The sequence below is a fragment of the Xyrauchen texanus genome, chromosome 17, assembly GCF_025860055.1.
Source record: "Xyrauchen texanus isolate HMW12.3.18 chromosome 17, RBS_HiC_50CHRs, whole genome shotgun sequence".
Taxonomy (NCBI): domain Eukaryota; kingdom Metazoa; phylum Chordata; class Actinopteri; order Cypriniformes; family Catostomidae; genus Xyrauchen; species Xyrauchen texanus.
In genome coordinates this window covers 22549491-22562016 of record NC_068292.1, presented here as the reverse complement: position 1 = coordinate 22562016, position 12526 = coordinate 22549491, and positions in this window count along the sequence as shown.

The window sequence follows — 12526 nt, the reverse complement described above, 5'->3', positions numbered from 1 at the left end:
TAATATTTATATTTTCTTTTATGTTTTTGTTTTTTTAAAGATCATTTTTATTTCTTTCAAAGTTAAAGGAAATTATTTATATTCTATTGTTGGTTTAACTTTTAAATAATTAAACTTTATTTACAAAATGCTGTCAGTTTTTTTTTGTGTCACTACCGAACACAAATGTCATTGCAGAGAATATTTCTATAATGACTTTCTTAACGTTGCACACTGATTTTTTCAGACTTTGGAGCACATTTACTTCAAAATGATGGGATCTGACTATTCACCATACCGCCATGATGGACAGGGATGCAGTCTCACATCCTGGTTGTATTTTTCTTTGAGATGTTGGATCTGTTTTGCTTTTTATAGGATCAATTTGTGAACAAAGAGCTCAAAATCATACAGAAAGGTTTAATACTAATATTATAGTTGAGCCTTTTATTTTTAATCTGAAACCACTTGATTTATTATATTAAATGAGATTTCATGTGAATGGAAAACCAGCTGTATGACCAAGAGTCCTTAACTTCAATGACAATTCAAAAGTAGTGTTTGTCCTTCCAAATAAGGATGATAGAAACAATTTTTATGTATTATCATAACATTTGGTTTAATTTGAATATTTATTATTTGTCTATAAAAATCTTAAAATTCATTAAAATTATATTTCGAGTGGGAATTGAAGCAAAATCTTTATAGATCAATATAATCCTTTATATTTTGGTATATTTCTATGTTTCGGTAGTTACATATTTTGGGAAAAGAAAAACACATATATTTATATGAAAACCGACTGTTCTTTTCCTAGATATTTGTACCTTAGATATGATACAATATATGAATGTGGACAAAGTTTTGGGGTAAAAACGTTTCCACCTTTGAGTTTGCACTAATTCGGTAGAATGGTCCATATTGCACATTTAAAACAACAGAGTTTACCAAAGTAATTCACAATTATAAAATGTAAAACACAGCATTGTAAAATTACCACAAACACAAACACACCAGTAATCTAAAACACAATTTGTTTGTATTTCTACATCTAGATGCTGACAATAATGTTTCATATAAAATATTGACTATATTAGTGCATAAAAAAATTAAATCACCACAAATTGGGATATTCAGTTATACTGTAAAAAATCCATAATGATGAAACAATATTTGCATGAAATTTCCAATGTTAATTACAATCAGAAAGAGCTTTATTGATAAGTATGTTCACACACACAAATCATTTGTCATGGTGACAAATGAAACCATATATACAAAAATATATACATTTAAACATATAGTGACATAAAAATTAAAAATATAAATATAGTACAGATGAAAAAAAGAAATATACAATAAAGCAATAATGTTGTTTGAATATTTTATATACCTATGTTTAGGTGATGTAAAGTACTGAAGAAGAGGTAGAACATTTACATTTACATTTATGCATTTTGCAGACGCTTTTATCCAAAGTGACTTACAGTGCACTTATTACAGGGACAATCGCCCCGGAGCAACCTGGAATTAAGTGCCTTGCTCAAGGACACAATGGTGGCAGCTGTGGGGATCGAACCAGCAACCTCCTGATTAACAGTTATGTGCTTTAGCCCACTACACCACCACCGGATGGAACGGATGGATTGAATATTGCACATAGTTGTATTGACAAAAGGAAAGTCTTTTAGGGGCAGTTTTATCAGTTCATGAGGTGTTCAGTGCTCTGTAGTGCCGGGCAGAGGGCAACCGTTCGAAGACAAAGTGTGCTGGGTAATAACTGAATAGTTCTCATACATCTGTAATGAGCATAAAATGTGATTTTCAGTTATAATGTAAAAATTAATAATGATGAAACAATATACTTGCATTACATTTCCAATATAAATGAACACTTTAGACTTAATATTGTTTAATTCTACCTGTTTGAGTGTTGGAACATTACTAAACAACTGAACTTATTGACATCTAACAACTTGCCAAACGAGAAGTGACATCATGTTGAAACTGATGAATTTGTTTTCAGAGTCTAAACTGGGCAAAGAAAAAAAGCTCTGAACTGTGGCTTCAGCAGTGCGGTCAAAATAAATGTGTTCTCACACTCAGCACATCTGCTTTAAATACATTTTAAGTATGAGCTCTGCTCCGAGAACAAAAACTACAACAACTTCTTTTTCAGGTTTGAGAGAGATTCTGCAGAATAAGGGTGCATTGCTATTATTAAAACTTTATATCATGCAATCATAAAAAAAGCTTGTATGTAATTTGAAAATGGTCTCACATTCACCAATTTCAAAGCTCAACTATATGCATGTATGAGTATTGACCATGAAACAATATTCAGTTTTATGGTTATTAAAAAATTCATCCCAAATAAAAACAGTCAGTGAAACTTGAATAGCTTATGTAAAATGTATCACAAACTCCTCCAGAATGTGTTTTTCCCAATGTGGAAAACTTTGAGAGGAATGACATGCAGTACCTTGCACACATCACACAAACGTTCTGCACTCAGCTGAAACAAAGGGGTTTCCTTTCGTACTGTATGAAACATTTGATTGACCAAATGTTAAATATGACTCTGTGGTTGTGCACAGGACAGATTAAACCCCAAAGTGAGTCAGAGCTTCTTTTGCAGGTGAATTTGAGGTTTAGTATTAAAAAACGTCTAGGTTACGGATGTAACCTCCGTTCCCTGATGGAGGGAACGAGACGTTGTGTCAGAGAAGCGACACTAGGGGTCTCTCTTGAGCGCCGAATATACCTCTGAACTATTAAAAAAGGCCAATGAGAAGTTGGCAGACAGAATTTGCATGTCCCGCCCCGGACATACGAGTATAAAGGCGGAGAAATGCGTCTGTTTCATTCAGGTTTTTTCTGAAGAGCCGGAAATGGTCAGCTCAACGATGTGGCCAGGAGGACACAACGTCTCGTTCCCTCCATCAGGGAACAGAGGTTACATCCGTAACCTAGACGTTCCCCATCTGTCTCTCACTTCGACGTTGTGTCGAAGAAGCGACACTAGGGGTCCAATTTAAATCACACCATGCGCTGAGCCGTGTATGTGTACTGCTGACACAGGAGCGGGCAGGTACTTGACGTGCCAAAACGAACAGCTGTATCAGACTGCACGTACCCTTCCCCAATGCCCCATAAAGTCGTCGGAAACCCTTATATTTACCCTAGACAGGGGAACAAGGCGAGGCTTGCCAACATGGGAACGGGCCGAGCCTAGCCGGGCCTCTTTTCTCTCTATGTTTCTCATAGAGAATGATGTGGCATCCACTCTTGGTACATATGTGTAAACAATGTCTCCCTTTTGAAAATAAATCAATAGAAAAAATAAGAAAGCAAACAGAATTATAATAAACAGAATTATAAACATGATAAAAAATATCATGTATAACTATAACATGTTATATAACTAAAGCATGTTAGTTTACATGTTATCATAGCATGCTAAATTAACTACTAAATGAAAAATAACATCAGCTGTGTGAGCTTTTAAAGTAATGTCCTATGATTATTAACAGTTAACATATACTGTAGGTGCGTGACAGCACAGCCAGACTGCTCCTGTCTGTACCTTTAACTCCGTGCTTCTCAACTGGTTTTGCTTCAGGATAGATTTTACATCGGACATCAAGTGTCGACCTGCCATAGATTAAACATAACCTGTATTTAATGTATCCTGGGTTGCATTTCCTTTTATGTTGCATAGTTTTGTTCATGGTTTTCCAGTACAATGATATCAACAACAAAATCTACAGGAAGCCCCCCCCCCCCAATTTTTTTTAAAAATTGAAGAGCATATTTAAATATATGAGCCCATTATTATCCCGTTTGTTATCTAATATTACATATTTATACACATGTTACACAGAAGGAAAGGCTCCTCATTACCATGGTTAGGTCACTGTACTAGTCTTAAATAATAGTAATAATAATAATAAATTCATGTATTTATGAAAAATAAATACTAGCTAAAACACATCTTGAGACTTTAACTACAGCTGCCACTGTTGATATAAAATGAGGTCAAATAGATTCTACTTTTAGATTATTTCATATGAAAATGAAACATTTTGTCAAAATATAACAGTTTCTTTTACTCATGTAAAATCCTGAAACAAATTTGTAAAGGTGATGTGTGTAATTATTAATATTTATAACTATTTTGGTAAAGGGGCCCCATCGGGCTGTAAGTAGTAAGGGGGCCAAATTGTATTGCTTTTGAGATACAGTGTTCTGCATTGATTTGGTTTTTGTATCTTTTAAGCCCAGAAATAGTTGTGTACTCAATTTTCTGAAGTGTATCTGTGACTAATGGGACTATTCTGCAATTGCCTAAAGTATTGTATTGCTCTACATATGTAGATACTTTTCTATCAGGCATTAAAAAACTGAATAAAGGCGGAGATTATACATTTATTTTGCCATGTCTACTTCCCTGTTAATTTATTATTCAGTTTTAATAATAATTAAAAAAAAAAAGAAATGTATAGAACGTTTAATGTTTGTCGCAAAGCGGGCGAGTTTTTTTTCTAAAACTTTACCTGTTTACATGCTAAAAGAGTCATGATGGGCGTCTCCTCGATGGATTGACTTTCAGCACACAACGCAATAACACAACTGCATGACTATGATAAATGAATACTGCAAGAGTTAGAATAACATACAGGTGCGAAGGGACTTGACAATGATTACCTCTCCCTGTGTCAATGATGCCGAGATCTACTTTTATATTTAATTGAATCACTGAGAAGGTTTACCTGCAAAATTAGTAGCACCAAACATTACAAGCAGCCTCAAGAATGGACACAGAGTCGTATAAAACTTATAACGTATAAAAGCAGAATATTGCACTACAGATCGCTGAGTTTGTCCAAAGGGGAAAGTGAGACGTGCATGGTTGCCAGATTGCACAAAATAAGTATAATATTAGGCGGAATATTTCCCATTTGCGCAAGTATAAATCTCAAACTGGGGTGTTTCGTTTCTTATCTGGCGGTATGTTAAACGCTTGTGGAGACGCGTGATGTCCCAATGCAAGTTAACTGAAATATCCCATGAAAAATAAAAACGCTTAGGCCTACGATAAATGAGCTGCGGGCCACATTAAACCATCTGGAGTGCCTGATCCAGCCCGCGGGATGTATGTTGGCCATGTCTGCTTTAGCTGTTGGCCAGATTATCATTAAATCTACGTCGGCAGTCCCAAATAACCTATACCTTGGGTGGCCACCGAAATATCTTCAATGGGAAAACTATGACACTGCTTTACCCACACACACACACACACACACACACACACACACACACACACACACACACACACATGTCTATGGAACGCCAGACAGTTCAAATATACGCGAATTTTAACACGTAGACAACGCGTAGACAACACGTTGTTTGCACGTTGTTAACGTGTGGTCTACGCGTTGTCTACGTGTTAACTTTTCACGCGTTGTTAACGTGTTGTTTACGTGTTGTTAACGCGTCGACAACGTGTTGTTAACGCGTCGACAACGTGTTGATTTCATGTGATTCTGAGCCATTTGGCCACTTGTCCAGTTTGAAGGGGTGAGTGTTGCACTTTTCCATTGGCTGCTGAGTAGTAGGGTTAAACCATTTCTGTAAGCCTGGGGGGTTTGCCTACCACTATTTAACATACTAAGGATCCCAGACAGCACGTTCAGTCTTACCAACGTTGGCAATTGGAGGGCACCAGCGGCAAAGGATCGGGAGGTATTTTCCCCCGTCACACCAAACAAACTTAGGTCGGTAAACCATCGGCGGGGTGAATCTGCAGCCACTCCATTCATGCACAACTTCGGAGATCGGCGGAGGAACCGCGAGGATCCATTTTGCCGATCCCGCTTCTTTTTTTCGCACAAATATGCCAGCTGCAATATCTACGCAACCGTTGGTCCACATCTATGGTCCACAAGCCGCACAAATTACGTGACCAGCAACATATTTCTGTTTCAAATACTGTGCATAGTTAACAGTGAGTGGTGGTTTCAGACATTATTTTATTAAAGTGCATTTGTCAGTGCCGCACTCGTACTGACTCTTATTCTGCCTGACAGAAAGAAAAGCTCGTACTGAAGGCGGAGCGGTTTGACCAATCAAGGGGTGTTTCAGCACCGCCCACGTGTGCAAATGAAACCCATAAACCGATTTGTAAACCAAAAATGAAAAATCGAGCCAAAATCTCATTTTTTGTTTTTTAAACTAAAGTAAAAAACGAATAAACGAGATGGTTTTCATTTCTCGTTATTCCATTCCAAACAGGAAATGAAATGATCAAAAAGTACACGGACCCCGGTGCTTGTGTATGTGTAAAATCCGTATGCCACAATTTATTTGATGATACCCAACAAACAGACGTTTCTAAACAAACTAAACAGTTTCAGAAAAAAAGATATAAAAATGTATGCAAAAAAAAAGAGAGAGTTCTGATAAAAAATAAATACATTTAAAAAAAAACCGTTAAAGTTATTCCCGTATTTTTTATGATAATTTTTTTAGGTTTAATATTATTTTTTTATAAATGAATCTTCAAGCGCGGTTCAAAATATATATTGCAATTTTTTAACTGGGCGTTTAGGTGGCTCGTGCACTTATGCGCGTGAGCTATGCTCGTGAGTGATCAAGTCTTCAGCGTCGTGATCAAGTGTCTACACAGCATCGCCTCGATACAATTAACGGACTCTGTGAGTATTTATCCTTTTCAAACACACAATTTTCAGGCCACTATGTGTTTATTTTGTTTTGTGTACTTATTTTTTATTGAAAAATATAATTTTGTTATAAAAACGTCGAGTTTTCTGAGAAATGTTTTCGATAAACGGTTGACAGAAATTGGCACCGGAGGATTAAGTTAACGTTATTAACTTACGTGTTTCTGGACTTGGTTAGTTGTTATTAACTAACTGTTGACTACGTTATTATTAACTGACTGTTAATATTTTTGTGTATTAAATATTTTCAGTGAGTTATTTTAGACAGTATTTTCGAGGGAAACTCGTTTTTCTTCAGTCAGAGGAGAGGTAAAACAGCCAGTTTAAACAAATAAAATTAACGGACTGACTTTTTTTCCACATAAAAATGACATCTGTCCTTTTATAATATTAACCCCTTACACTCAAGGCATTTTTAATGATTTTTTTTCATAAGTGACATGCTTAAAATTAAAGCAGCTCTTTTGTTGTGCGTTTCTATGGTAACGTTAAAAGTAGACCTGTCAATCAAAGAGCTCAGTTTAGTACAAGCGCGCAGCCACTAGACAGTCAGACAAATAAGTGGTTATTTAGTAAAGTGATAGTAAGTGAAGTGGACTTTTTTGGACACATGCCTATTCATAAAATAGAGCCTTTATTAACCTTTGTAATTGAAACAAAATAGAATAATTGTCTTTTCTGTTTTTTTTCAGTGATCGATTTTCATCTGATTTTTGTAAGTGATCATTCTAGAAGTCATCCTACAGTTCTGATTTGCCATGTTCTTAACATACTGTTTTAGTCAATAAAGATAAATTGAGTGCACATTATTTCACAAAGGCATTTTCAATATATTTGACTCCTTTTCATGTTTCTTCTTTTTCTCAACAGGAGCTACATACACCCCAAAGGCTCTTTTCAGAGCCAAGGCCCATATTACACAGCGTCTTTGCCTTTGTACAGTAAGTATGTGTTTTAATTAACCTCAAAGACAACTGAAACGCTATCTTACCGTGAAATAAAATTAGTCATACCGTGAAACAGAATTTTGGTCATACCGCCCACCCCTACCCTGGTCGGTAACACTTTACGGTAAGGGTACATGAATTATCATGAATTCATGTATAAATTCATGCATGAATTATGCATTAATTCATTCATTAATATCTCATGAATCATCATGGAACTAAGACGAGTTCAACGGTTTTCATTCATGACTTCATGGATGAACAAGATCTTAATTAAAACATTAACTAAGATGAGTACATCATCATGAATTATGATTTATTACACTTGATTATTATGTTTTCTTTGTTCAAAGTTATGCCACCATTAATAGCACATTGTTCATCAGTGTTTCAAAGGACCTAGTCACCACTTTAGTTGAGGGGCTAATAGTAGATAGAGTAGATAATGCTTAGTTAATGATGACTACTGTATTTGAATGTCAACAGAATTTGTGTACTATAAGCTTTGATTGGTCAGTTTTGGGGTCTGTCCAATACAGTACTCATTGTTAACTAAGCATATCTATCAATGACTTCATCATGTGTGTGGCCCCTCAACTAAAGTGGTGACTAGGTCCTTTTAAACACTGATGAACAATGTGCTATTAAAGGTGGCATAACTGTGAACAAAGAAAACATAATGATCATGCTTAATAAATGTTTTTGTGCCTTTTGTGGGGCTTAACAATAACACATAATAGTATACCCACAATATCGGATTTGGATCGGCCTCGTCTGATCGATGTCTGATCGATACCCGATCCCGCAAAAATGGCAGTATCGGAGCCGATACCGATCCTGAGTAACGGATCGGGACATCCCTAGTAATAATAACAGCCATTAAGCTCCTGGACAATTGACCGTTCCCAAAGATCCCCCCTCCCCCCTTAGTTACTATCGCTATGTCCGACAAGCTACGCTGCTCTCACACACACCATGTTCTCACACAGTAAAAAATACATCGCTGACAGACAAAATTTGAAATTTGATCTTTTTTTCTTTTCAAACAATAAATACAGTTTTGTGGCTCTTTAATGTGTCGTGACAGATCGCTGTAGAGCATCAGTTAAAGCTGCTCGTGATCCGATCATCTCTTCCTTCTAGTTCATTTATAGCATCAAATAAACATGAATGAACATAGAATGAATGTTGTTTTAACCACGGAAAGGCGTCAGTACATTCCGTTTTTCAAGTTCAAATCCTCCAATGTTAATCTGCTAACCCTGACTGCTTTGTCGGACAAAATGGCAGATGGCGAAGTATGATTGGTCAGATCACCTGTCAATCAAGCTCCTTCGCGAAGGGTCAATTGTTTCTCTATATGTTATCATTATAATAGTCCTAATTATGGTGTTCATAACAAAACCGGCATGAAGAAACTTGTTCGCCTATTAAACTAAAATAAATATTTACTCACACATGTGCAAGTTAATGCAAGTCTGTTAGGTAAAAGGAAATTAGGCTACTATTTATGTTTTAAATAAAAATGATACATTTTGATGTCTTTGTAGAGGAGAGGAGAACGCTCGTGCTGCTGGAGAAGAGCCACTTCACTGGCAGAGTCATAGCAGAGGTGAAGTTCGACACTTGTCAATATGGCTGGTTTTCTTTTGAATCTGAGGGACCAGTGGTTACATATTAGATCACAGCCTGGTCTAATACATATTGATTGCAGGGTCGTCAAATTGTCTATAAATTATCTGTTCCACAGGCAATGTTCAGCCCCACTCATAATCCAGATCCTGTCGAGTTTACAGCTCCAACTCAGGTACACAGTGACCATCATCACCCTAACATTTAATCTATAATTTGGTTCTTAGCTGAGGTTCACTTGGGACGCATTCATGTAAAGTTTTTCTCAGGAACACAATATATGAGCAGATGGATCTAACTAGCCTACTACTCAAACATTACCTTACATACTGAAATCCACTGCTTCATCAATCCCTTATTTAATCAAAATGTATATCCCTGTTAGTTCCCTACATTTACTATGTGTGTCTGTTTCACAGCAATGTAATAATTCATGTTTGTTGAGATTCCCCGTTTGTGTCCTATGTCTTCTGTGATGCGCTCTCCCACGCACACTGCTGCCTAAGTAGTTTATGGTTACTGCTACGACCCTGAGGGTCATTTCTGTGTATTTTTTGGGTTTCTGTTCCCTTGGCGTGTGTCTTATAGGCCGATTGGTGCAGCTGATTGGTGTGGTGATCCAATTGGACATAACGACAGCCTGCCCCTTTAAAAGTCGCTGCTGGCGTCATTCAAGAGCTTTGCTCTTGCTCGTTTTAGGGATAAGCTTTTCATTGTCATCAAGCTTTTGATCCTGCGAAAAAAACTGATTGATGCACAACAAGCTGCCTTTATTTGCCAAAGTGAATGACATTGAAACCTGTGATCTCGTGCATTGTTATTTGGTTAGAGATGGTGTTCCAATGTGTAAATGCCCACTGGGCAGTGGACTTTCTGATGAACGTGTCTTGCAGGTGGTAGTGCCATCGTCACTGCGCAAAATGGTGTAGACAACCGCCCATAATGATGCAGGTCATGTGGGAGTTAAAAGATGCATCACAAAATTGACCGTTCGCAGGCCCCTCCCACAAAACGGCCATTGTCCAATCACACATCATAGCAACCGTTACTATGTGAGCAGGTCTGTCAAACATTGACTCCAAGCAAGATGGTGAAGCGGTGCGCCACGGCGTTTGTAAATCGGACACTAGATACCCTGAGATACCCTGAGAGATTGTCTGGAGGAGTTGTGTTCTTTCCATTTCCAAAGCCGAAAACACAACGTGGCGGTGCCTACAATGGATAAAACAGTGTGGACAGCCCCACTCCCAGTTAAATGTGTAGAACATGGTTAACTCGCGTGCAGCGTGCGTGAGACTGAGACACTGAGATTAACGTTAGTCAAAGAAAAATTACGTTTTCTAAAGGGTTGTTGTTAACATGATATTCTCGGGGGAAAATGAGCCGCAGTCACTAGCAGTGCAGCACCCGTAGGCTAACGTTACAGTTTAGAGGAGTGCACGTTCGCAACGGGGAAAGCATGAAGCTTACTTGACAACATCAGTTCATATATCAATATCGTAACGAATAGAAATAACCTTCAATAATGTATGGTTATCTGCATCTTTCCGTCTCTTATGTATAGTTACTTTTTAAACACGAAAATAGCATTCAGCATGACACGCAAGCGGTTGCCGTGGTAATGAACAACCTGCTTGTTAAAGCGAATGTATCTGAGGCAAAATTACTAAATATGCAGTGCAAGTTATATATTTCTAACTCCAAACATTAGCCACTGAACCAGGTTACAAAATCTTCTTCAAGGCTGAAATTTGGTCTCTGCATTTATCCCATCCATGATTAGTGAAACACACAGAGCACACAGTGAACACTTACTCAAGGGCACTTCAGCCATGGATGTGGGCATGGGAGAGCAGTGCTTCAAAGACAATGTAATACAGCAGGTTGTGAAATGGGATTAGTCAAATTTGTCTTTTACTTCACAGATAACTAAACTGTCATTGTCTGGTGGCAAGAATTTAAAGGAAACAGTTTGGAGAGTCTGCACTAAAATATTTGAACAGAATCTTTCAACTCAGCTGAACTGGTGCGGTAGGGGTCAGAAGACAGGCCTTAAATCACGGCCTATTCATCAGGTACTCCTGAGTAAGTCCTACAATGTGTTGAAGCAACATTCTGTCACTATTCAACCCATATATAAATATATATAAATATTTAAAACAACTGATATAAATACAGACACCACCTGTATTTATATCAGTTGTTTTCGATATTTATATACTAATTCACAGTATTCTCAACCAAATGTCTTTTAAGGTTTTTTTTTTTTTTTATAAAATGCTCTAACTTTTCTTAATTGTCTTTATAGAAACAATCAAACGAAGATATAGACTTTTGTGCTACTGTCTTATTTTTTCCCCCTGTTGCTTTTTTTATTTTTTTGTTTAGGTGCTGTGTTAAGAAATCCTGCCCAACAAAATTCCACTGAGGCAGATGTAGAGATGGCTGTAAGAAACTGGCTGCGGCTGAGCAGGGACAGGAATGGGGGGCGGCAAAGGCAGGGCGAGCAAGCATTTTAAAGTGAAAAAAATTGATTGGGCTGATTTTTCTTGATTAACTATTTTGGAGGGGATTTCTTTTTCTTTTCTTTTTTTCTTGTGTACCTTTCTGTGTGATTTGTTGAGTGTTAAAATAAATGATACTGCTTTTGCAAAAACAAATTAAAAAATAAATTTTCAAGGTCATCTTCCGGTGCCCTCCTATTTTGTTATTTCTCCCAGAAAACTCCTGTAGCCTAATTTGCATGACCATCAAACTTAATTTTAATATCACTGATCCATTAATTTTTTCTGTTAGACTGACATTTCCCAGGTAGTCAGATTGTGTGTGAAATAGGCTACCCTACACATAAACAATCACTTACTTTCAATTTAACTTTCACTTCAATTTCATTTCGATTTACTTTCAATTTACAAATTGTTAGGGAAGAAATATTATGATTAACACATCACATAAACTGTTATTGAGTGTTGATAGACAATAGGAAACTTGTGTCCTTGGAACAATCTGACAGCAGTTAACGTTAGCTTAAACAAATAAATAAAACATAACGGTGGGATCCTACTAGAGCGGCGAAAAGCATTCAGACGCCTCGCTCCTTTTGACTTAACACTGGAACAGCTGATTTTCAAGCATGCTGTGTCGTTTCCAGCGATGCAGCCGAAAATCAGTTGTTCCGGTGTTAAGTCAAAAGGAGCGAGGCGTCTGAATGCTTTTCTCGCT